This window comes from Heterocephalus glaber, unplaced genomic scaffold (assembly GCF_053883595.1).
Source record: "Heterocephalus glaber isolate CG9 unplaced genomic scaffold, H.glaber_assembly_v1.0 deba00001610, whole genome shotgun sequence".
NCBI lineage: Eukaryota > Metazoa > Chordata > Mammalia > Rodentia > Bathyergidae > Heterocephalus > Heterocephalus glaber.
The window spans coordinates 38,657,720-38,684,534 of NW_028258381.1; the positions used below are offsets into that span (position 1 = coordinate 38,657,720).

Consider the following 26,815-nt stretch of genomic DNA (forward strand, 5'->3'; position numbering starts at 1 on the left):
CCAAGTCATAAAGTTGGATATGCACAGCAACAGTCCACCATTAAATGGAAATGGTCATATGTGATTGAACCAGTGCAGGTCCAGAGGGCACAGGTAAGTTACATGAAGAAGTTACCCAGATGCCCATGGCTCCTACTTTTGCTATCTTCCCTTCTGCCTCCCAGCATGCACCTGTAGCCTCATGGGATGTACCATATGACCAGCTGTCAGAGGAAGAGAAAGATAGGGGCTGGTTTATGGCTGGTTCTACAGCACCTGCAAATGGACAGCTGCAGCATTACAGCCCCTTTCTAGGACATCCCTGCAGCACAGTACTGAATGGAAATCTTCACTGCGGGCAGAACTTTGGGCAGGGTACCTGGGCCTGCATTTTGCCTGGAAGGAGAAATGGCCAGACGTGTGACTGTGTACTGATTCATGGGCTGTAGCCAGTGGTCTGGCGGGATCGTCAGGCACTTGGAAGGAACATGACAGGAAAATTGGTGACAAAGATATCTGGGGAAGAGTCTATGGGGAGATCTCTCCATATGGGCAAGGGATATAAAAATATTTATATCCCATATAAATGCTCACCGAAAAATAATGTCAGCAGAAGAGGATGTTAACAATCAACTGGATAGGATGACCCATTCTGTAGATAGCAGTCAACCTCTTTCTTCAGCTACCCCTGTCATTGCTCAATGGGCTCATGAACAGAGTGGTCAGGGGGCAGGGATGGAGGATATGCAAGGGTGGAGGTTAGCATCATGGTCTCCCACTCACCAAGGCTGATCTGGCTACAGCCACTGCTGGATGCCCAGTATGACAGCAGCAAAGACCAACACTGAGTCCCCGATATGGCACCATTCCCTGGGTGATCAGGCTGTGACCTGGTGGCATGTTGATTATATCAGACCACTTTCATTGTGGAAAGGACAGTACTTTGTCCTTACTGGCATAGACAGTTATTCAGGAAATGGATTTGCCTTCCCTGCATGTGATGCTTCTGCCAAAACTACCACCTGTAGATTTATAGAATGCCTTATCCACTGTCATGGAATTTCACACAGCATTTCCTCTGACCAAGGAACACATTTTATGGCCAAAGAATTGAGGCACTGGGCACATGCGCATGGAATTCACTGGTCTTACTCTGTTCCTCACCATCCAGAAGTGGCTGGATTGACAGAAAGGTGGAATGGTCTTTTGAAGACACAGTTACAGCGTCAGCTAGGTGGCGACAGCTTTCAGGACTGGGACAAGGTTCTTCAAAAATGCTTTGAATAAGCGTCCACTCTATGGTTCTGTGTCTCCCATAGCCAGGATTCGTGGGCCCAGGAATCAAGAGATGGAAGTGGGAATGGCACTGCTCACCATTACCCCTAGTAATCCACTAGCAAAAGTTTTGCTTCCTGTTCGCATGATCTTATGCTCTTAAAAGTCTTAGTTCCAGAGAGGGGAAGGCCTGTACCAGGAAGCACAACAATGATACTGTTGAATTGGAAGCTAAGACTCCTCCCTGGTCGTTTTGGTCCCTTCATGCCTCTGAGTAAACAAGCTAAAAAGGGAGCTACAGTGTTGGCAGGGGTGACTGACCTAGACTATCAAGGGGAACTTGTACTATTGCTCCACAATGGAGGAAAGGAAGAATATTCTTCAAGTGCAGGAGATCCCTTAGGGTGTCTTGTAGTGTTATCATGCCCTGTTATTAAAATCAGTGGGAAACTACAACAATCCAATCCAGGCAAGATGACAAATGGTTCAGAACCTTCAGGAATAAAGGTATGGGTCACCTCAGCAGAGAAAGAACAAAGACCTGCTGAGGTACTTGCTACAAGGGAATACAGACTGGATAGCAGAAGAAGGTAGTTCTAAATATCAGCTACAATCCCAGAATCAGTTACAGAAGCTAGGATTGTGATTGTGATTGTAATAGTTCTCTACTAATATGCTTCCTATGTAATATATTGACAGGGTTAATATTGGTTCTTAAGTACTGTTAAACTTATGTTATAACATTCAAATTATGAAATGTTTGGAGTAAGCACCACTCAAAGAAATCTTGTCTTCTACTCTGGGGGGAATTAGTGCATTTTCATTTGTACACTGGATAGTTGTAACATGTGAGCATAATTATGAACTTGTCTTTGCATCTGGAGTCTATGGTTTAAGGGAATGTGTCTGCTTGTCAAGTTTACAATGGGTGGATTTTGATAGTTAACTGATTATGTTAACTTGAGTAAGAAACATCCAACTAAATTGGATCAACCTAGTTCTGGATGTGGCTGAAGGGAATCACTAAAGACAGAAGACCACCCTGGGTGTGAGTGACAGCAACCAACAGACTTGTAGCCTGAATGGAATAAAAGAGAAACAAAGAAGGAAGGTCTGTTTCTGTTTCTTCGGAGGAGCTCAGTCTTCATCTTCGCCTTGGACATCATCCGGCTTCCAGCAGACTTCAGCCTCCTGATGCGGACTCACAGGGGACACTACAGTGAGCGCCAGGCCTTCGACTGGGTCCTTCTGATCTCCAGTGCACAGGCAGGCCTTTTGCATTTTTCACACCTGACTCTGTGGGCGGCCATTGTAAGCCAATGTTGTAAATTTTTGTATATCTCGCATTAAATCTGTTTCTCTCTTAAGTACTGACTTATCCCCCACCCTGGGTTTCCAGATTTTCATGTTCAGACTGGAACTATACCACTGGCTCTTCTGAGTCTCTAGCTAGCAGATGGCAGTTTGTAGGACTTCATAATTGCCTGACTCAGTTCTTCATAATTGCTCTCATATACTCATACATCCAGTTGGTTCTCTTTTTCTGGAGTTAACTAACACAGTGGCTCAGGAAAATTTTGCCATATTCACTTCTTTTTAATTTGCTTACATCTAGGTCTTGGTAACATGAGAGAAGTATGATATCAATTCTTCACACCATCAACCAGTTGATATTGAATGCTAGATTTGTAAATAACTTTTTTTTTTCTTGTGTTGCTGGGGATGGAATCCAGGTCCTGTGCATGCTACTCAAGTGCTCTACACAGAGCTACACCCCAGCCTTTTTATTTTTTATTATAAGGCAAGTTCTTCCTAGGTTGACCAGGCTAGGTTTAAATTTGTGATTCTCCTGTCTCAGCCTCCCAAGTAACTGGGATTACAGGCATGTACCACCATGGCTGGCTAGGAAAAGTTTAATAAGGTTTAATGATTTTCAGTGAGCATTTGAAAATACTTTAATTTTATTGAAATCATTTTGAATAAAAGATTTAATATTCCTGAACTAAAACTTGTATTTTCACCCTTTAATTTTAAAGTGTTGCTGATTCAGAATATTTTAGAAGAGAAATAATTTCATGAAAATATAAATTTTTTTCAGTGTTGGGGATCCAGCCCAGAGGCTCACAGCTCACAATGCTGTGTGCCCAAGAGTCCCTTAGCAAGCTGCCAAACTAAAAGGATTTGTGCCCTGGAGGGGTGGGCCTAGGCCAGAGTTCATTGGCAGGTGCAGGGCCATTCCCCTGCCCCTCCTGATCACTGCTTCTGCTTACCTCGACCATTCTGGCTGTTTCGTTTCTATGTCTGAACCAAGCAGGGTCCATGAGGGACGGTGTGTCCACGGTGGTGGGTGAGGACAGACATCTTCAATACTGTGTGTGCCAAAAGGCCGAATGCTGGTGGCAGGTCCACGGAGCACAGCAGAGTCTGTCCTGAGACATGAAAGTCTGTAAGGGTCTCTGGTCGGTGGGCAGTTTGGGTCTGTGCTTTGGCTAACACATCGCAGCACTTCCCAGCACCGACATATAACTGGCACATTTCCAGCAGAAAACAAAAGACAAACGTGAAAAAGTCTAGAAAAAAAATTGGTAAAAGCCCCTCCCTGCCAAAAAAACCCCAAAATGCCAGGGGCTCATGCATGCTAAGCACATACTCTACACACTCTACACACACTGAGCTAAACCCCCAGTCCATAAAAATACTTTAGATCTATGATATTTTTGCCTTAATATATATATATATATATAGATAGATATAGATATAGATGAAAATATATTTAAATTTATACAACTGCATTTTATGTTTTAGTCCTTTAGGCCATTAGTGACAGTAGAATATTATGTAACATTTATTTATTTATCTATCTGTCTGTCTATCTATTTATTTATTCATACTGGGGAGTGAACTCACAGCTTTTGCTCTGAGCTACATCCCAGACTTTTTTTTAAATTTTGAGACAGGATCTTGCTAAATCACTAAGTTGTCTCAGGCTGGGCTTGCATTTGTAACCCTCCTGCCTCAGCCTCCAATGGTTCTGGGATTACATGCATGCGCCACATCTGGCTTTTGAAAAATCTTTATCATCACATTTATGTAACATATTTTTGCTGAAAAAAAAGGAGAGGAAAAAAAATAAATTCTGTGAGCTTAAATGTATCATTTAAATAAAATGTAGCTAATAAGTACACTTGTCTTTGTTTTATTCCATATCCAAACTGCCCAGCCAGCAATACATCTTATAAAATAATGAAATATAAAATAATATATAAATAATTTAATATAAATAAAATAATGAAAATAGAATATAAAATAATATATATAAAATAATGAAATTCAGTCATCTTTGATATTTGGCCTATTTCATACGTGCTAAGAGCTGTGTCCTGTGGAGGCCTGACATTTTTGTTAGCACCTGACAAGTGTACATACTTACCACCTGTGTTAACTACTTAGAGCTCAGCATAGCAGCAAGCATTTTTCACAAGATATTTTTTTGAAGCAAAACATTTTATCGGCACATTTTAGATATACATAATGATCACGTTCATCATAGGGAATTTGCACCTGTACAGGATACATCTTGCTGCTTCTTTTTTCCCCATCCCCTCTTCAACCTCTCTTCCTCTTCTTATTTATAAAAGCTTTGTTTCCATTTTTTCCTTCTTTCTTTTTTTTTCTTGTACTTTCTTTCCTCCCCCCTCTCTTGTTCCGCTTCCCATTTGAACATTTTCTTCCTGTTTTCCAATCTCTATTATACAATTTAGTCCTTATTTCCACTTTTGGTTTCTCACAACAGAGAAACAATGTGGTATTTAAACATGTGTGTTCATTTTATTTCACTTAGGAATATAGTCTCAAGGTCCATCCAGTAAGCTGGAAGTGTCTCAAGGTCATCCTTCTTTATGGCAGAGTAGTACTCCATTGTATAAAAAACACAACTTTATCCATTCGTTGGTTGATGGTCATTCAGGCTGTTTCTAAGATTTAGCTTTTATACATTGTGCCACTATAAATATGGGTGTAGATATATCACTGTGGTATGATGCTTTTAATTGTTTTGGGAAGATACCAAGAAGAGGAATACCTGGGTCAAATGGAACCTCTAGTTTTTGGTTTTTTGAGGAATCTCCACACTGATTTCCACAGAGGTTGCACCAGTCTGCACTCCCACCAACAGTGGACAAGGGTTCCTTTTTCCCCATATCCCCTCCAGGATTTGTTATTGGTTGATTTCTTTTTTTTTTTTTTTTGGTACCAGGGATCGAACTTGGGTCCTTGTGCTTGCAAAGCAAGCGATGGAACCACTGAGCTAAATCCCTGGCCCATGGTTGATTTCTTGATAACAGCCATTCTTTCTGGAGAGAGATGGAATCTCAGCATTGTTTTCATTTTCATCTCTCCAATAACCAATGATGCTGAACATTATTTTTCATATATATATTTGCTGCTGCTTCTTCATCTGAGAAGTGTCTATTCATTTCAGATGCCCATTTTTGGATTGGGTCTTTGAATTTGGGAGGGTGTGAATTTTTTAGTTCTTTATATATTCTAGGTAGTAGTCCTTTCTCTGAGGAATAGCTGACAAAAGTTTTTTCCACACTATGGGTTGTCTCTTCACTCTGTTGGTGGTTTCTCTTGCTGGTACACAAAATATCTTACCACTCAGAACACTCCTGAAACATTGATTCCCTCATTTCAAAGATGAGGATAAACTAAATTTCAGAGATTAGATAGCAATTAGCCAGATGTGGTCGTGCACACCTGTAATCCCAGCACTCTGGGAGACTAAGACAGGAGGATTGCAAGTTCAAGATCAGCTTCCTGGCCAATTTAGTGATTTAATGAGACCCTAGCTCAACATAAAAAAGGGCTGGGAATGTAGCTCAGTGTGAACACCCTGGTTCCAATCCCTAGTACTACCAAAAAAAAAAAAAAAAAGAAAGAAAGAAAGAAAAAGAAAAAGATTAGATAGCAAGAATGCTCCAGCCTGTAGAGTCATCCTGAAATCTTTCTGGTTCCCTTCTTTTTTCACTCTGCCTGGACTAATTGCATATTTGTGAGATACAGAGTACAAAGTCCCAGTGAGATCAAATCATTATTTAATAAGCGTTTGTCTGGCCCCTGTTAGTAGACAGGCTGCTCTGCAAGTGCATGAGGAATTCAGCAAATGTCAGCCTGCTCCCGTGCCAAAAACATAAAATAACAAAGAAAGCAATGCAAGCAGTCATAGTTATGACCCTGTTGCTACGAGAATACTCATTAAGGTCGGAGAATAGCCCAAAGTCCTGCATTTAACTGCTTGTTAGTGTCACATATGATTCACACATCCGGTGCATGGCCTGTGTGCTCTTATCTGGCTCAGCCACCTTAAGTGGCAGGACGGAAGCCGAGGCCTTGGAGAAGGAAGGATGAACAGAGCTGTGTTAGAGCTTCACAAAGGGGCCAGAGTGGTGGCACACATGTAATTCCAGCACTCAGGAGGTTGAGGTGAGAGGATCTCCATGAGTTTGAAGCCAGCCTGGGCCACATACATAGTGACTTCAAGGTGAGCCTGAATTATATAGGGAGACCCTGGCTCAAAAACAAACAAACAAAAGCTTCAGAGAGGTTCGGATGAGGCCCCAGAATGGCCATCAGGTTTAGCCTGTGTTGGTGATGGGTGGAGGGAGCTCTTTCTGACTAGTGCAGAAAAAGCTTTTTTTTTTTTTAAAGATGCCAGCTGCCCATGCCCTTGCAGGAAGTGTAGGTTCATATGCAGGTCTGGGAGGACCTAGCACCCCACTTGCTGGCAACACTAGTGCTTCCTGGGAGTTAGATTCCCTTCTCTCTTTGTTCTTCCTCCAGCCTTTTGTCAGGACCACATGAAGACTGAAAATGATCCTGAGTCAGTACAGCTGTTTGGAAGCTGAACTCAGCAACCCTACTTGAGTAATGGCTCAGTTAACTTGGGGTGCCCAGATTTCTCCTGGGAGCCTTTTCACTGGCATTCCAAGGAAGGCCTAGGCTACGTCATTTTAAGAAATATTTTTTATTAATACATGTTTGCAGCACCTGATGTTTACATTCATTTCAGGGAGTAGGTACATATACTTAACATGCCTGGGCTCTTTTCATTCCTTCCTCCTCTCTCTCCATCTCTAGATCCGCTTTTCATTCATTTATAGTCCATATTTGTGACATATAATGATTACACTCACTGTGGGTAGCTTGTCCAAACACATGGTGCATCTTTAATCATATAGGTTACATATTTTATGTATCCATTCATCTGTTGATGGCCATATAGGCTGCTTCCAAGATTTAGCTATTATGAATTGTGTTGCTATGAACATGGGTATTCATGTATCACTGTAAGATGTCTTTTGAGAAGTTACTAGGAAGAATGCCTAGGTCAAATGGAATTCCTAGTTTTAGTTCTTTGAGAAATCTTCATGCTGATTTCTGTAGTGGTTGTACTAGTTTACATTCCCACCAGCAACATAGGAGGGTTCTTTTTCACTGCAGCCCTGCCAGCATTTGTTATTATTTGATTTCTTGATGATAGCCATTCTTTCTGGAGTAAGATGAAATTTCAGTGTTGTTTTAATTTGCATTTCTCTACTGGATAATGAAGTTGAATTTTTTTCATGTATTTATTGGCCATTTATATTTCTTCTGTGAAGTGTCTATTCATTTCGTTTGCCCATTTTTTGATTGGGTCTTTTATTTTGGGGGTCTAATTTTTTAAAGTTCTTTATATACTCTGGATATTAGTTCTCTGTCTGGGATACAGCTGGCAAAACTTTTTTCCTGTGGTGTAGGTTTTTTCTTCACTTTGTTCATTGCTTCTTTTGCTGTGCAGAAGCTTTTTAATTTGATATAATCCTATTTGTTGACTCTTGCTGTTACTGCTTGTGCAATTGGTGTTTCATTCAGAACATCCTTGCCTACACCTATGACTTCAAGAGTTTTCCCTTTTTTTTTTGGTACCGGGGATCAAACTCAGGACCTTGCATTTTCGAGGGAGGCAGTGGCACCACTGAGCTAAATCCCCTGCCACAGTTTTCCCTATTTTATCTTTCAGTGGGTTAAGTGTTTCTGCTTTAATATTTAGATCTTTGATCAATTTTGATTTTAGTATAGCACATGGTGATATATATGGGTCTCTGTTCAATCTTTTGCATGTGAATAGCCCGTTTTCCCAGCACTGTTGCTAAAGAGGCTATGTTTTTGGCCCCTTTGTCAATGATCAGGTGGTCAATATGTCTGGGTTGTTTCTGTGTGCTCTATTCTGTTCCATTGATCCACATGTCTGCTTTGCCACATCATTTCTTATACAAATATTGCAGGAGAGGACAATGTCTTCTCTCTACCTTTCCTTCTACTGGCTCAAAAATCTTCCAAGAGACTATAGGATTTACATGTGTTTTCTTTTTCATAAAGACTTGCTCTAAATTACTCAGTGGAATGGATAGCAAACTCTCTTCCATTCCTTGGTGCATAAACCTGTCTGACTGTGTTCAGGGGTGTTGCACAGCATTAAAAAGGGGGAAGAAAAGGCTTAAATAAAGACAAAAGTGGGCTCAGGATTTAGCTCAGTGGTGCACCTGCCTCACAAGTACAAGGTCCTGAGTTCCAACCTCGGTACCAAAAAAAAGAGACAAAAGTGAAGCTAGAGATGACAAATACAGGAATGGGATTAGCAGATTTGATATTGAGGAAAAAAAGAGTAATAAACTCGAACATAGCAATAGAAAAGATGCAAAAGGCATCAGGGAGGAAAACAATTCTGAGGCAAAACAACCAGAAATCAATAAGTGCACAACTTCAGGTGGCCCAATATACATGCAGCTGGAGTCTTAGGAGAAAGGACAGAGCTGGAGGGCCCAGAAGGCCTTAAACATTTTCCATGCCCTCACCTTTTTGTGGCAGTGAGGGTTGAACACAGGGCCCTTACTGGGCTACATTTCCAGCCCTTTTTAATATTTCGTTTTGAGACAGGGTCTCACTAAATCATCAAATCGCCCAGGCTGGGCTCCAAGTTGCAATCCTCCTGCCTCAGCCTCCCAGAGTGCTGGGATTATGGGCGTGAGCCACTATGCCTGGTATTTATTTTTTTAATGCCTTTAAAGTTATTTTTACACCCAGAACTAAATTTATTTCATTTTGACGTATAATTTCAAATTCAAATATAATATCCATACACGAAGAGCATATATCATGTGTATAATATAATAAAACAATCAACAAATAATCACATCTATATAATGTCATGTTACCTGAACACCAACATCTCATAGTCTCTCTTTTGGTCAGGATTCCCTGTCGTCTCCCAGTGACAGTCATTATCCTGAAATCTAGCACCATAGGATTCTCTTTGAACTTCAGGTAAATGGCATCTCCAGGGCCTATGTTTGTTTATGAGTACATTGGTGTGTGTGGCTTCTGTCTCTTATGCTTGTGAGGTTTTATTCATGTTGTTCAAGTAGCAGCTGTTCAGGTATCTTCTTTGCTACATCAGTGAGGAGTCTGGATCAGCCTCAGGACTTGTTTTTCTGGATAGAAGGCAGAGGATACATAGTTGCCTGAGTTTTCAGTCCAGGGTCTTCCAATTTCTTGAGCATCCCTGGAATTCTGAGACTACCGGGCTGTATAGAATCCCAATCTAGCCTCCATAGAATGACAGCCCATTTGGAGAGGGCCCAGATAGTCCAGCAGTCTCCGTAGTCCTGGCTGGGGCTGCAGACATGTGAGTATGCTCAGCTGACCCTGTGTGGAGGCTGGATGAGCCAGCCCAGTGGAGCTCAGTCCAAATTACAGACCCACCGAATCGAGAGCAAATAACATAGTACTGTCAAAGCCACTACGTTTATAATAGCATTAAGAAACTGATAACTCATTGCACTTAAGAAAAGATGTGCGTTAGGAAGCTGAGTGCTGTGGCTCATGCCTGTGATTCCAGTACTGAGGAGGCTGAGGCAGGAGGATTGAGAATTTGAAGCCAGCCTGGACTACATGATGAGACCCCCCCCCAAAAAAAGGTGTATTTTAGGGTCTTTGTACATGTTGTTCTTTTTTGGGGGGTACCAGGGATCGAACTTGGGTCCTTGCGCTTGTGCACCAGGTGGCAAAACCACTGAGCTAAATCCCCGGCCCCAGTACATGTTGTTCTTTATGTCTGGACCACTCCCTGATATCACTCACCTTCCAAACCTCTTCAAGTCCAACATCTTCGCCTGGCTAACTCTCTGCACATCTTTTAGAACTTAGGTGAAATGTCACTTCCTCCATGAAACCGTTACTTCATTCTTTCCCTTCATGCCACTCATTGTATTTATCATATTTATTGATTCATTTGTGGTTAAATCTCTGTCTCTCTAATCATCCATTAAACTCCATAAAGTCAGGGTCCGTGTCAGTTTTGTTTCCCACTATATTTCCACTAATGGGAAAAAAGCACTTGGCACTTGGTTGGTACTCAACAATTTTTAAAAATTTTATTTTTTAATTTGCACTACTGAGGCTTGAACCCAGGACCTTTGCATTGAGCTACATCCCCACCTTTTTTCCCTTCACTTTTTATTTTGAGACAGGATCTTGCTAAATCACTAAATTGCCCAGATTAGGCTTAAACTTGGGATTCTCCCGCCTCAGCCTCTGGGACTACAGGCCTGCCCCATCTGGCCCAGCTTTCACAATTACTTTTGAATGATGGAGTGCTGAGTACCTCCAGGAAGAGAATACTCTAAAGTAAAATAATTTGATTTTGTGTTGGCCATGGTTTTGGTTTGTCAGAAACTACTAAAGCACGGTGTCAGAGGAACAGGAAACTTACGAAAAGTTAATTTTACTTCAGAAAGCATAACCTACTTATTTCTACATTCAGTTTGGAGGAGTCTTCTGATGTATTTTTACACTTCACTCCATAAATTTCTAAACACATGTAAAAGTAAAAAGAATAACACAACTAACTACTGTGTATCTATCACCCATGAATATTTTCTAATAATGTTTTACTTATTCTCAGGCCCTCAGTTCTTTTGTGAATAATAAAGCAAATCCTAAGGGCTGGGGATGTACCTCAGCAGTGCCACACCTGCCTAGCAAGTGCATGGTCCTGAGTTTGATTCTCAGTACCAAAAAAAAAAAAAAAAAAAGCAAGTCAATAATAAAGCAAATCCTAGACACAATGTCATTTCATCTGGAAATGCTTCAATATGTGAACAATGCATTCTTATCCTAATACTCTGTATCTCCTTTGTATGTGATTTGTTGCTTTTCTCTCACTGCTTGTAGAATTTTGTTCTTCTGTTGGATTTCTGGAATCCTAACTATTATATGCCTATGTGTAGATTTTGTTTTGATTAAGGCTAGCTGGACTCCTATATGCCTCACTTATCTGTATGTGAAGTTCTTTTCCCCTCCTTGGGAAGTTTTCTGCCATCACTTCTGTGAAGGGTTTTTTTATGTCATCTGCACTCTCTCCTCTTTCTTCATTGACTCCAATCAGTCTTATGTTATTCTTCTTTGCATCGTCTAGCAGCTGCTGGATTGATTTCTTGTGTTCCCTAACAATTTTAAAGCAATTTTTCTTTTCCACCTCACTAATTGCAATCTTATCTTCTATCTGTGAAATTCTATCCTCACATTGGTTCATTCTGCTGTGCAGACTTTCGATGGAGTTTTTAATCTCTTGGAAATTTGTTTGTATCTGTTTTATGGATTCCATTTGTTTCCTATGTTGGGATTCCATCATGTTCCTCAGATCCTCTATTTTTTTATCTGTGTCCTCTCTAGATTTATTAATCATGTCTTGCACCATGAGCAAAATCTTTGCTGTTATCTGAGTAATTATTTCTGATTTCATTTTTCCCAGATCCTCTTTTGTTGCCAGTTCAGAGTCCAGGTGGTTGAGTATCAGAGTGTTCCATCTCGTTTCCCTTTGGGGTTGCTGTAGGTGATTTGGAAGTCTGGTTTTGAGACTTGTTTATGTGTCTTCTCATTTCCATGGCGGGGGGGGGTGCTTCTGGCACCCACGAGGCTCATCTTCTCTGCCCTAGGAGCTTGGGATGGCAGCGGGGGAGCTTCCTTCCGGGTGCTGGGACCGGCTCACCCTCTCTGCCCGATACTCTGTATCTCTAGACATTCTTGAACACAAATCAGAAAACCCTAGTATTATTAATACAGAAGATTTTAGCCATAGAATTTTGAACAGATACCTATATTCTTCACAAATAGTCTTATATTGGGCTTTTTTATTTTGGTACCGGGGAATCAAACTCGGGACCTTGTGCTTGTGAGGCAGGCACTGGAACCGCTGAGCTAAATCCCCAGCCCCACAAATAGTCTTTATGAAACTAGACATCTTATTATTATTATTATTATTTTTTGGTACCGGGGATCGAACTCGGGACCTTGCACTTGTGAGGCAGGCACCAGAACCACTGAGCTAAATCCCTGGCCCGAGACTAGACATCTTTATCCAAATGGAGAACAAAACATAGCTGGGTATTGTGGTATATGCCTGCAATTCTAGCCCTTGCAAGGGTGAGGCAGGAGGATCTCAAGTATGAAGCATACAGGGCTATATAATGAGTTTAAGGCCAGCCCAGACTACACAGCAAGACCTGTCTCACAAAACAGACAACAGTATCATTACTAAAGATTGGCATATTCACCTCATATGTAGATGTGAGTATTCATACTGTTTTCCAAATATGAATAAAAGAACAAAGGACTTCAATAGTCTATGTACCTCTCTGTATGGTGAAACTCACTTTCTCTAAACGTGTTTCCCAGATGCTCACAATTCTCTTGGGCTCCTGGGTCACATTTAAAATGGGTTTTCCCCATGAATTTGATTGTCTTCCATTGCTAGAGGTGATTAATGCTTATTTTTAAAAGCCTACTCAGCTTGACAAGGTCAGGGAATGGTATGGGCCCCACTAACTACCTTCATGATTGTTATGGTTTGGATCTGAAATGTCCTCTGCTAGCCATGTGCTGGGGGGCTTTGTTGCTTGTGGATGGGCTTTGGGGATCTGACTGGATTATGAGCACATTGATTTTATCACTGGATCAATGCACTACTGGAGTGAAAAGTTGATTGTATTATTGGGAGTTGATAGAAATTTAGGAGGGAAATTTAAAGGGAGTGGAGGCAGGCATGGTGATGCACACCTGCAATCCCAGCACTCTGGGAGGCTGAGGAAGGAGGATCAGAAGTTTGAACCTGCCCTGGGCAAATTTGTGGAGACCCTGTCTCAAAAAAAAAAAAAAAAAAAAAAAGTCTGGGGGTGTAGCTCAATGTGCAGGCTGAGAGTTTAATCTCCAGTACTCCCCTCCCAAAAGGAGTGGGTCCTGGGGGCATGCCCTCAGGGATGGTGCAGTGGATATGGTCCCTGACTCCTTCCTCTGTCTCTGTCCCTGCTTCTCTCGGCTTCCTGGCTTCCATGAAGGGAACAGCTTCCCTGCTTCACACCCTTCCACCATGATGTTCTGCCTCACCTCAGGTCCAGAGTAATTAAGCCAGTGGGCCATGGACTGAAACCATGAGCCAAAATAAATCTTTCCTCCTTTTAATTAATCATTCTCAAGGACTTTGTCACAGGGCCACAAAGCTGACTCACGAGCCACGATGTCCCAAGATGCAGTGGCTTCTCACTCAGGGGGTGACTTCTGCTCTCTCTTCATCTAAGGGGTCTCCTGTCTCCTTCTCTCTTCTATGACATTAACACTGCTTGGCATCACTGTCTCATTTGGGGAATAGTCAAATGTTAGGAAAGGCTCAACCTCCTTTCAGAAGCAAAAATTTTCAGTAAAAAAATTCACTGTGTCCTGGTTTTCAGGACAGCATCCTCACACCAGGTGCTTAATAATTTAGCCTTTTGGGCAAAGTTCTCATCAGAATAGGTCAAAACCATCAATAATTCAGACATTTGTGAATCGTACTCCTCAGTTGTGCTGACACTGGCCAAAAAGCGCTTACAAAGAGGCTCAAGGTGACAAGATCAGGTGACTGGGTCATGATGACACCAAATTTGGCTAATGGGAATCCCAGGGCCTGTCCAATGCTATCAAACTACAGCTGCTGCCTGTTATATTGTGCAGGTCTTTCAAGTCTGAAATGTTTTGAGCAAGCCAAAATTCCTGCCAGGAAATCAGGCTCCACGTCCCTAGTCCTATCTCTCTCCCGTTTCCCAGCCCACTGCCTCATTCTTGTCCTCTCCCCTCATATTCCAACACTTCTTCATTCTCAGGAGGTGATCTTGCTTCCTCCTTCACTGTGAAAGTCAAAACAATCAGAGCAGAGCTTCCCCCCAGCTCCTCAGAGCACAGCTGCCCACCACTGCCATTGCATCCACGTATTTTCCTTCCTCCTTCCTCCTTCCTCCTTCCTGCTTCCTGTTTCCTGTTATCTGTTAACGATGAATCCTCCTAATCCTGTCTAAAGCCATCTCCCTCATGTCTACGCTGGATCTTATCCTTTCTTGCTCACTCAAGCACCTCTCCACTTACTTTCCCTCTCTCCCATATCATCAACTTTTTATTCCCGAATACATCTTTCTTATGAGTTCACAAACAAGGTGCACTGATTACTATATTTAAAGTGAATTCTCCCAATGGATGGCAAATGAGCAAATGAAAAAGTGATTAACCTTATGAGTTATTAGGGAAATGCAGACTGAAGCCACAACTAGGTGGTACAACACACAAATGAAAATATCCAAAATGAAAAAGGAGGGCCAATGTCAAGTGTTAGTGAGGGCATGGAGGACCTTGAACTCTCTCTCCTCTAAGTAGACAAGGAAAAGCACTTCTCTTGGTTCTCTTCTTATTCCTCAACACACGGTACTTCCTGAAATCATATTTTCTTTGGAAAACAAGTTGGTAGTGCCTTAAAATGTTAAAGATACAACCATGGCATGACCCAGCCATTCCTCCCCAGCTTCTTCCTTAAAAACTAGAGTTCTCAGGGCACATTTTCCTTTCATTTGGTTAGAGATGGTATATTGGTCAGCTTTCCCAATGCTGGGACAAAGTATCCAACTCCCAAAACTTAAAGGCGTGGTTACATTCAGCTCATGATTTCAGAGGGTTTAGTCCATGCTTGGCCAGCTCCAAGGCAGGAACATCATGGTGGAAGGGTGGAGCACTGCTGCTCAGTTCATGACATCCAGGAAGCAGAGCCCAAGGGAAGAAGCCAGGAGGGTGCCAGGGACCTGATATAGTCTCTAAGGTCACGCTTCTATGGCCCATCCAGACACATCCAGAAGTGTGCTTTACTAATCTCCTAGGTGCCTCTCAAGCTAAACAAGTTGACAATCAAGATTAACTGTTACATTTATTCATGGTGGCGCATGCCTGCAATCTCAGTACTCTGGGAGGCTGAGGCAGGAGAATCAAAAGTTCAAGCCCAACTTTAGGCAATTTAGCAAGAACCTTTCTTAAAATAAAAAATGAAGAAAGGGTTGGGGATGGAACTCAGTGAGAAGGCTCCAGTTCAATCCCCAGTACCAAAAAAATAAATAAGTAAAGGAGATTAACTGTCACAGCAATGACAACTGCACTCACACCGCCTGTGCGGGCACATTTGGTGTCAACCATGACGTTTGAAGACCACTTGCCAGGAAGTGCTTCAGCAGTTTTCACTTAAAGCCTGTCTTGGGGCTCTCCTCCCTCTGATCAACTCTGTGGTCTTTAATTAATATATCAATTTTTGACCAAGGACAAAAAATATTGGGAGAGCCTGAACCTGCTTAACCACGTAGGAAATGCTATAGGAGCAAAGAAACGAAATGCTGCAAGAGGCTGATTTTTTCATGAACAAGAAATGTGAGCATCTTTGTCTCAATTTACAGATGGGGTGAAGGCAACATTTAACAGAGACTCAAGTGAGTTAATTAAGGAGAAATCGCAATGCAACCCAACAGGACGAGAGAGCTGGCGTCTGTTACTCCAGGGTTTTGTTTTTTTTCCGTCTGCCTATTCTATGGGGTTGCTTTATCGGGCAAATCTGCCTCCAAGAATCAAAACCCAGGGAAAACCACCCCATAAGACACCTTCAAGGAGAGGGCGTTGTCATCCAAAAACTCCAAAGACCTGAGATAGCATCAGCACCTAATCCAGGAGATCACTTTAAACCCCAGATGTCCTTCACATTATGAACTCAGCACGGCCCTGAATGGATGGAAAATTAGGACACATGGAATCCCATCCTACTCTGACTTTTCCAGCTGTGTGACCTTGGGAAATTCATGTAATTTCTTAGAACATGACTTTTCTTATTTATTTAACTCAATAAAAATTTTTCTGGACTATCTATTGGGTGCTTGGCACTATACAATTTTTTTTCTGGGGATCAAACCCAAAGTTTTCAGCGTGAGTGACATCCCCAGCCCTTCTTAAAAAATTTTAAAGTTTTGAGACAGGGTCTCACTAAGTTGCTAAGTTTCCCAGGCTGGGTTTGAACTTGTGATCCTCCTGCTTCAGCCTCCCAGAGTGCTGGGATGACAGGCAGCCACCACCATGGCTGGCTAAAAATAAAAATGATAATTGGCTGATTCACAAAACAAATACTGCTCTTACAGAAGTGATAAAAATAAAATGAGTGTGTTTCCACAGGAGAGGAAAGCTAAGCACATGTGCTGTCAGTGTAAGCGAGGTGTATGCATAGACCATGTAGTTTTCATGTGTGAAGCCTGCCTTGGGTGTGACAACTGAAGCAAAGACTATTTTTGTTGTAGAGTTCTATTGGGATCTTCATTGCAATTCACACAGGAATTTATTTCTGTTTTTATATTTTAGGTTTTGTAAGCAAGTACACAGCTGATGTGAAAATGTTGATGTCTATTCTAAATGCACAATACATATTAAAAATTTTATACTTTATTTTATGGATATTTTAAGTTCCTGTTAACTACACATTATATAACACAATAAAAACCTCCTGGAAAAACAGCAAGACCAGTGAGATGTAAAGTATGCCCTACAAAAAGGCCAAGAAAGCAAAACACATGTGAGGTCAGTGTAAGCAATACATGTACATGGAATGTGCTGTTGTCATGTATGTAGACTGCCTTAGATATGATAATTGAAGTAAAGATTATTGTTTTTGTAGAGAGCTATTGATATTTTCACTGTAGCTCATATAGGAATTTATTTCTGTTCTTCTGTTTTAGACTTTGTACACCAAAAAACAGTTGATGTTGAAAATTTTGATGCTTTTTTATAAACACCCAATAAATTTAAAAAATTCACGCCACCTGCCTCGCAAGTGCCAGGTCCTGAGTTCGATCTCCGGTACCAAAAAAAAAAAAAAATTCAAAAAAATAAGTGTGTTTCACATGGCCCTTGGGACCTGCCTTGTGAGTTCAGAAGGGGTTGAAAGTTCAGTTTAGGTCTTTTGTATTTCTTTCATTCTTCCTCTTAGTTCCATATTTTCCTCGTTTTCTTAAACATTTCAAATATAGTTGTAGAACTGTTTTAATGTCTTAATTTTATTTTATTTTATTGTAGTATTGGGATCAAACCCAGCGGAGCTCCTCCACTGAGCTATAGCCCCACCCTTTTTATTTTTTATTTTGAGACAGGTTCTTGATAAGCTGCCGAAGCAGGACTCAAACTTGAAATCTTCCCCCCTCAGCTTCTAATGTCTTTATTAATCCTGTGTCATTTCACTTATTGATTTTTTGCCTCTTATTGGGCTGCAGTCCTTGCTTCTATGCATGCCAGGTAATTTTCAGATATTATGAGTTTTACCTTGTTGGGTGGTAGGTGAGGATGGCTTTCCATTTAAAAATATATATATTCTTGAGCTTAGTTCTGAGATATAGTTAAGTTACTTCTCAGAGATAGTTTGGGCCCCATGCCTTTTGGCACAGGGGATTGAACCCAGTACCTTTGTATTGAGCTATACCCCAACCCTTCTCTAGTTTTTATTTTGGGATTAAATCACTCAGTTGCCCATGCTGAGCTCAAACTTGCCATCCTCCTGCCTCAGCCTCCTAGAATGCTGGGATTACAGGTGTGCACCACCAGGCCTGGCTAGTTTAGTCCTTTGGAGGCCAGCTTTTAAACTTTGCTGGGCAGAACAAGAGCAATCTTTAGTGTAGGGCCACCTTTGCTTAGCCATGGAATCCATACCCTCCTGAGTACTTGACTTACTGCAACAGCTATTGTGAGGTTTTTCTTCTGTCTGCTGGAAACACAAACTATTGCCCATTCTTTGTGGGCTCTGGAATTATCCTGCTTGCTTCCATCGTGCAGTTCTTTCCCCTGTCTTAGGTGGCTCCTTCACATGCATGCATTGAAAAGTCAAAAGGGATCTTTTACAGCAGAGCATGGAGGTGCATGCCTGTAATCCCAGCACAAAGAGAGGCTGGGGCGGCCAGGGTGATTCAGGAACTTAGAAATGAAAAGTTTCTAAAAGTGGGGGAGGGTGACTGGAAATGTTGGGGGGTCCTTTGCAAATCTCAGGTTTGTTCCCTATCTTCGCCAGCACCCTGCCCTGCAAACTCTAGCTGCTTTAGTCTCCCGAAACTCTCAGCTCATCTGAACAGCTGGGCTCTGCCTGGGCCCCCATTGAACCGCAGCCAGTGAGCCCTTTCGCTTGCTGGTTCTCCCTCTGTTAGGGATCATCATCCTGAGACACCTGTTGCCACATCGAAACACTGCTGTCCTTGTGTTTGGTCCAGTTTGGCAGGTGTTAAGGCCAGTGGGTTAATCATCATAGCCACAAGGGAAGGATGTTTCCACAATTTTTTAAAAATGTTAAGTTTCTGGAAGCAGTCTAGGGCCACCTAAACTGGTTAGGTTAACACCTGTATAAAATATTCAGGCTTTTGAGGAGAAGAATATGAAATTTCTTTAAAAACTTTGAATGTGTGTGCAGCAGAATATTTATCTCCAGTGGAATCCTGACTTCTCCTGCAGTCTCCTTGGTCTTTGTGAGCATAAGTCTTGCAGCTGCCTGTAGATGTCACTAGAGGAAGGCAAGTCAGAAGGGACAAAAGCTGCAGTGTGGAAGCCAACACTGCAGCAGAGGGCTAGAGAAGAGAGTTTTGTTTTAAATCAAGACATTCAGATTGTAGAACCAAGATTTGCAACTAGGATAATGTGAAAAAGCTAAACCTTGCTGAGCACTGATAGAACACCCTAAGTGGAAAATACCACCGCAAGAAATTTTGTTTTATGCATAAAATTCTTTAAACTATTTTTGTATAAGATTACCTTCAGGGTATGTATGTGTATGAAGTGTATATGAAATATAATGAAGTTTGTGGTTAGACCTGGGTCCCATCTTAAAGATATCTTGTTATGAACACGTAGCAATCTGGGTAGTGTACGGCTCTCTACACGTGTGTATGTGTCTGTTACTCTCTATTTGCTCCCCTGCTTGGGGTAGATCAACTGCCTTCCCCACATCTCATCTTTCAGAGATTTTCTCATGTAGGAAGCACCACAGAGAAGCTCAGTCAGGGGTGCTTGCAGCCTGGACTTGCACACCCCCCCCACCCCCCACTCTCCCTCCTGTCCCAGCAGGAGACCACACCCTCTTCCCAGGCTGGAACAGAAACATTGCTGTGCCCTGTGGCTGCTCCCTACCTCAGTGCCGCCCCCAAACCACAGCCTCCTTTAAAAATTAATTCTATTAGCTGGGCATGGTGGTGCACACCTGTAATTCCAGCACTCTGGGAGGCTGCGGCAGGAGGATCACAAGTTCAAACCCAGCCTGGGCGACCAATTTAGTAAGGCCCTGCCTCAAAAAATAAAGAAGAGGGCGGGGATTTAGCTCAGTGGTGCCACCTCCTGTCTCCAAGTGCAAGGTCTGGAGTTCAATCCCTGGGATCAAAAAAATCAGTCAATCAATAAAAAGAGGGCTGAGGGTGTAGCTTAGTGCAAAGGGCTCTGGTTTTAATCTCTAGTACTGCCAAAACCATTACATATATGTAATTCTATATATACCTATATATTTCTATGAGGAAATAAGGTATTTGCTTCCCTTGTTCATTGTAATATCCAAACAAATGACCAAATGTCTCACAGTCATTCAGAAAGTGTAAGGCTACATCCAATCCAGTCATTTGAGATACAAGGAAAGGAAGTTCACCAGCCTTTACAAAGGAGTTTGAATAACATTTCAGATTATTCTTAGTGCAGACAGTAATTGATTGTGCAGCACTCACCATCTGTGAATTGCACAGGATTTGTAAAACGCTACATTTGGTTTTAAGTATTAATAATTCATTGGGGCAGGTGGCGGCAGTGTGTGTATGCAGCACATAGACACATTTTTTCTGAAAATAGAACCTCCAACAAAGTTCCCCTGGATCTCAAAGCCACCCACAGAAGGGCTCAAAGAGAGGATGACATGAGGGATAACTTAAGACTCGATTAGGACTAAGGTCTCTGGGGACGGTATTAGTCAGCTATCCCATTGCTGGGACACAATACCAGACACCCACAATGGAAAGGAGGAGAGGTTTCTTTGGCGCACAGTTTCAGGGGACTCATCTCATGGTAGGCTGACTTCAAGGCAGGACATCGTGGTAGAACGGCATGGGGTAGCAAAGGAGTTTAGTTCATGGGAGATGGGAAGCAGAGCAGAGGAACCGTGCCAGAAAGGAAAAGGCCAGGGAGCAGATACTGTTCCCAAGGCTGTTACCATGACCCACTAGAAGACTGGTCCACCCACCCCCCTGGTGGATCCCAAAGACAATTAAGTTGACACTCTCAAGCTTCACTATCACAGGAATTCATATCACAAAGGGTGACTTCTGTGGAAGGAGCCCCAAAACTAGGAAGCATGGCTCCTTCCCTCAGGCTGCTTAAAATACAGTAGGGCCAGTCATGGCGGTGCACACCTGCAACCCTAGTACTTTGAGAGGCTGAGGCAGAAGGATCATGAGTCTGAGCCCAGCCTAGGCAATTTAAAGACCCTGCCCCAAAATAAAAAGTAAAATAGGACCGGGGATGTAGCTCAGTGGTACAGTACTTGCACAGCATGTGTGAGGCCCTTTGTTCAATTCCCAGCACCAGGGGAAAATAATAATAACAAAGAAATAACCATTTATTGTAACTTGCCAGTTCTCATGAACTAGTGAAAAGGATGTTGGTGAAGGCTGAGGTTGGGTTAACGACCTGTGTTGTTCATGTTCCTCCTTCCCCCACCTTCCCCTCGTCATGGGATCATATAATCCTTACTATGCTCTTATATTTTGAATTGTGTCTTCCAAAAAGATACTTTTGAATCCTAACTCCTAGTAGCTCAGAATGTGACTTTCTTTGGAGGCAGAGTCTTTATAGAGGCGTTCAAATTAAAATGAAGTCGTTAGGGTGGGCTCTAATCCAATAGGGACAACGACTTTATGTAAGGGGAAGTTTGAGCTGGGCATGGTGAGACATACAGGTAATCCCAGCACTCAGGAGGCTGAGGCGGGAGGATTGCAGTGAATTTGAGGCCAGCCTGGAGAGTGAGTTCAAAGCCTGGACTACACAGTAAGACCCTGTCTCAAAAAACAAGCAAACAATAAAAAAGTGGAGGGTTTGGACACAGAGAAGAGTGCAGACAGGCAGAAGACCAAGGGAAGATAAAGGTGGGGGTGGTGCCTCTACAAGCCCAGAGCCATCACAGCCAGAAAAACCCTGGAACCAAGGGAGAGGCCTGGAACAAAATCCTCACTGCCTCAGAGGGAACCAGCCCTGCTGGCCCCTTCATCTTAGGCTTCTGGCCTCCACAACTGTGAGAGGATAAATTTCTGCCGTGGAAGCTGCCTAGTGTGTGGCCCTCTGTGACTGTGGCCCGAGTAGACTAACACACTGTGCACAGGGGCATGCTGAGCCCTGCATGCGCACAGACTCATACGGTGGGGGTGCTAGGAGCATGTCCCCATTCCACAGATCAGGATGCTGAGGCCTGGAACACAGGTTGGTGACCTGCCAGAGGTCGCACAGCTAGGAAGTGATACAGCTGGGACTTGGTCTGTGCCTTAACTAGGCTACACTGCCTCTCAGTCAGCTGTGGGAGGATGCGCAGGTGTTCCAGGGAGAGGAGCAGGAAAGAGGAGGCACCTGCAGGGGCATGGAAGGGTGACAATGAGAGGAGCGCCTTTAAGAGTTAGCAGAGCCGGATGCAGTGGTGCACTACTGTAATCCCAGCACTCAGGGAGGCTGAGGCAGAAGAAGCCCCAATTCAAGGCAATTTAGCAAGACCTATCTTAAAAAAAAAAGCAGGTTGGGGGGATGTGGCTCAGTAGTAGAGCACCCCTGGGTTTGATCCCCAGTATCACCAAAAAAATAGTGCTGCAAGATGATGTTATTTTAGCAGGAGTGAGGCCTTGTACTGCTGCCCAAGGGCCACTGTGTTTAGCTTTTCATTGAATGACGCCATCAGCCAGGAGGGGAATTTCTTTCCCAGCCTCTCCTTGACCTCCAGGTGGCTCTGAGGGCTGCCCTGTTGAGGAGAGAAGCAGAGCGCTGTGAATGGTGGTCAGCTAGTCCAGTCCCTGCACAGGGGCCCAAAGGGACTAGGTGACCAGCAGCGCACCTCCTCCCTGGGCCTGGCTGTGCTTCAGGCAAAATCTCCTCTTCCAGGGGCACAAAAGGGAGAGCTCTGGAAGGCCACAAAAGGGTGGACAGGGACGTGGTCAGCGGAGCTGAGGAAGGAGAGACAGGCTTCCCTCCAAAGACAGACACTTTCACTCACGTTTAGACTGAGGTCTCTCTGGGCTGCCCGGGCTGGACACAGACTCCTGGGCTCACAGGAATGGAAGATTTCTTGGCACACTTGTTTGTGCCCACAGCCCAGTGATTCTAATTTTTACCATCTTGCTGTTTGCTATGTGAATGGCACGTCTCAGAACACAGCAGTGCCATATGGAAATAAAGAAGCAAATCCGTAATCACCGCCTGGAGGCAGAGCTGCCACTAGGGTGCTACCCTGATGCTCTCAGTCCTGCCAAGCCGCTGAACGTGCCCATTTTGCAGACGATAAAACAGGCCCAGAGTAATCGGCGCTGCAAATTACTATACCATGGCTAACTTTAATCAGCTGCTTCATATATATCTATATCTATCTATCTATCTATCTATCTATCTATCTATATATCTCACTGTTATGAGACTTTCTGTGCATCAACTTCTATGGAGTAAACTTCCCTATAGATGAGGAAACTGAGGCAGAACATTTAGCAGCAGATAGCAGAGCTGGGGTTGGAGCCAAAATGGTCTTTCAAATGTTAGCAAAATGTCAGGGGAAATAAATATCTGAGCTGGGGGTGATGACACATGCCTATAATCTCAGCACTCTGGAAAACAGGAAGATCTCAAGTTTGGGCAATTTAGTGACTTAGTGAGACCTAAAAAAAATTTTTTTAAAGGCCTGGGATATAGCTCAGTGTGAAGGTCCTGGGTTCAATCTCCAGTACCTTAGAAAATGATAGATAGATAGATAGATAGATAGATAGATAGATAGATAGATAGATAGATACATAGATACATAGATAGATAGATATCTGCAGAACAGAGATAAAGGAACATGGTCTCATCTGAGGGCTGTTCTAATTTCTGTCTTTGTCATCTCTGGTCTATTGTTTCCTGTAGCCTATTGTCTTTATTTGAGGACTCCTCAAAATGAGTCCTTGAGATGAAGGTGCAGATGGTTGAGCTGAGAAGTCATCCCAGTAGCATGGTAAGGAGCTGGGGCAGTGAGAGCAGAGGAGAGAAAGCCAAAAAGGGTGCAGGGTGGATGGGCCACAGCCTGGGCAGTTGGGAGGAGGCTGTATCTCACTGGGACATGGAGGACACACCTCAGAATTGTCACCCTGAGGATGGGGGAACCAGGGGATTTAGCCACCCACTGCCCTACCAACCTGGAGACATTGCTTCCCTAGCTTTTCCAATCTGCCCCATACATGCAATGGTCCAATCCACATCCTCTGGCAGGGAAACATGGGACACTGTCTTAGTTACTTTTCTCATTGCTGAGACAAAATACCCAACACCCACAAGGTAAGGGAGGAAAGGTTCATCTGGCTCACAGTTTGTGGAGGTTTCCGTCCATAGTCGGCTGGCTCCAAGGCAGGGTGGTAGGGCAGAGGGGTATTGCAGAGGAGAAACAGGTGATGGCAGGCAGAAGACAGCAAAGCAAGCAAGGGACAAGACAAGTCTCTTTCTGTCCCTTATATTGTATCCAGGCTACCAGGATTAGGGCAGTGCCAAGCTGATCAGTGGACTGATTTAGTAATCACCCACCCTTAACCCTAGCATTGCACCATGAATCAGTCACACACTCTAGATCCAGCCACCTCTGAAAAGCCCCACCTATGACTGCATGAGGCTTTGGGGGGGACATCTAGACACAAGTCATAACAGACACCAACAGGACCTGCCATGGTATCCCTTGGTCCTTTCTTATCCTTCCTTTTTTTCCATATTCTCTATTTAAATGCCTTCAAATTGAGAGAGGGAAAAAGTCCACATTGTCTTTGCTTTATAATACAGTTGTCCCTAAGCATCAAGTGGAATGGGTTCTAGGATCCTCACCAATGCTTGAACCCTCAGATGCTCAAGTCCCTTACGGAAAACGGCACCGTATCTACGTATAACTTATGCATAGCCACCTGTGGATGACTTATAATATCTAATACAAAGTAGATACCATGTAAACAGTCAATATACTGCATTTTGGGGGAATAAGAAGAAAAAGTACGTACAATACTGGTGCATATTTTAGAATATTTTCAATCCATGGTTGCTTGAATCTGAGTATGCAGGGATAAACAGGATTCCCCACAAGAATAATATTTATTAAAAGGCTTCCTCTGTGTGCAGCATACACTTGTACTCTGCCAGCTACTCCGTGCATGACCTAGTTACATTTATTATGTCCATCGTTTTTCAGATGGGGAAAATGCGGCTAGTTAGTGAGTAACAGAGCTGGAATTGAAGCAATCTGACTTTGGCACATTGAACTTAGCCTTCTTGGGACAAGGGTGCTCAGAACACAGGTATGGCTGTCTCTGGGAGTGAGGAAAGGAAAAAATCTGGGTCACTTAGCTGGGCATGGTGGTGCATGCCTGGAATCCCAGCACTCTGAGAGGCTGAGGCAGGAGGATTCCAAGTTTGAGCCCAACCTGGGCAACTTAGTGACTTAATGAAAGTGTCTCAAAGGGGTGAGGGGCTGGGAATGTAGCCCAAGTGAAGGCCGTGGATTCAATTAAAACAAACAGAAGCCTTGGTCACTCCTGTCTCCAGGAGCAAGAACCAGACCTGAATTGATATTTCATGAGGCTATGATTTTGTAAAGTAAACGTAGTTGCTCTTTGCACATGGTTCTCAACCGATGGTGTGTGCCTGTGACTTTCTCACCAAAAGTTTTCTCTGGGAGAAAAGGGTGTTGGCTATTTTACATTTTAAAAGTCACCAGTTTTTAAAAAATCAGGTCAGGGCTGGTGATATAGCTCAGTGGTGCCACTGCCTGTCTCGAAAGCCCAAGGTCCCAAGTTTGATCCCCATAACAACAACAAAAAATCAGGTCAGAAAGGAAGATGTTGAGGCAAAAATGTAAAACACTGTAGATGAACCAGGCAAGGCAAGGATGCAAGTGTCCAGACTCTGCAGAGAAATCTTGGATCAAACCATCGATGGCTTTGAAAGAGCCGAACCCCCTTCACCATAAATGCACGTGAGTCCTCACTGTGATGATGGGTTTCCCCAAGCTCAGGGCAGATCTGAGTCCTATGTCCACCCTGCCAACACTCACAGCTGGAGGGCCTGACCTCTCTCTCCCAGAAGAGCTGGGGTGGAAGAGAAGATGGTGAAGTAGCTTGATGGACATGGCTTGGTCACAGGTTGGCCATCAAAGCCAGGAAGGAGGTCCTATTGCCTACACTTCCCCAAGTGCCAGCCTGGAAGGACAGCCTGGAATGACAGCTCTGGAGGAACGGGGTGGGGACCCTACCATCAGCCTTGCCAGAACATGAACTACTTGGGAACACCACCAGCAAAAGTCTGTCTCTTTTCATGTTTCCTGGGCCAAGGTTGGTCAAGGGCCAAGAGAGAGGACAGGGAGGATGGCTGGCTGAGAATCGTGCAGCAGAGTTGAGATGGGAAGCTAAAGTCATATGTGAAGAGGAAGGTGGGACATCCGTGATGGAAGGGCTAGAGCGCCAGGGCAAAGGAAGGGCAAGTGGTATGGTCAAAGTCCTGGCAGCCGTGTCCACTTGGTGACCAGGGAGGAGGTTGGGGCTGGGTGTGGGTAAACAGTGACTCGAGAGGGCAGCTTGTGAGCCTGGGCAGGGCAGAAGCCAGGCAGGGTTGAACCCACCTTCGGTTGTGTGTGTGTGTGTGTGTGTGTGTGTGTGTGTGTGTGTGTGTGTCTGTTTTGGGTTTTGTTAAGGTGCTAGGGATTGAATCCAGCGCCTTTACACTGAACTACATCCCCATCCCCTTTTTACAACTTTGAGACAGAATCTCTCTAAGTTGCTTATTTGCCCAGGCTGGGCTTGAACTTGAAATCCACCTGGCATCCATCATTCTATTTCTTGTCTCTTTGACTCTGGCTACTTACTCTAGGGATCTCATC

The 26,815-nt window shown here is 43.4% G+C and overlaps 1 long non-coding RNA gene across 1 annotated transcript in view; it reads right to left on the reverse strand.

The window, feature by feature from the left end:
* Positions 1-3,436: 3,436 nt before the first annotated feature.
* Positions 3,437-26,815, reverse strand: part of LOC147822712 (uncharacterized) — a 99,106-nt gene continuing 75,727 nt past the window's right edge. Inside the window, exon 5 of the long non-coding RNA XR_015445333.1 lies at positions 3,437-3,683. This is a non-coding gene — a long non-coding RNA (uncharacterized LOC147822712). The remainder of the gene's footprint in view (positions 3,684-26,815) is intronic.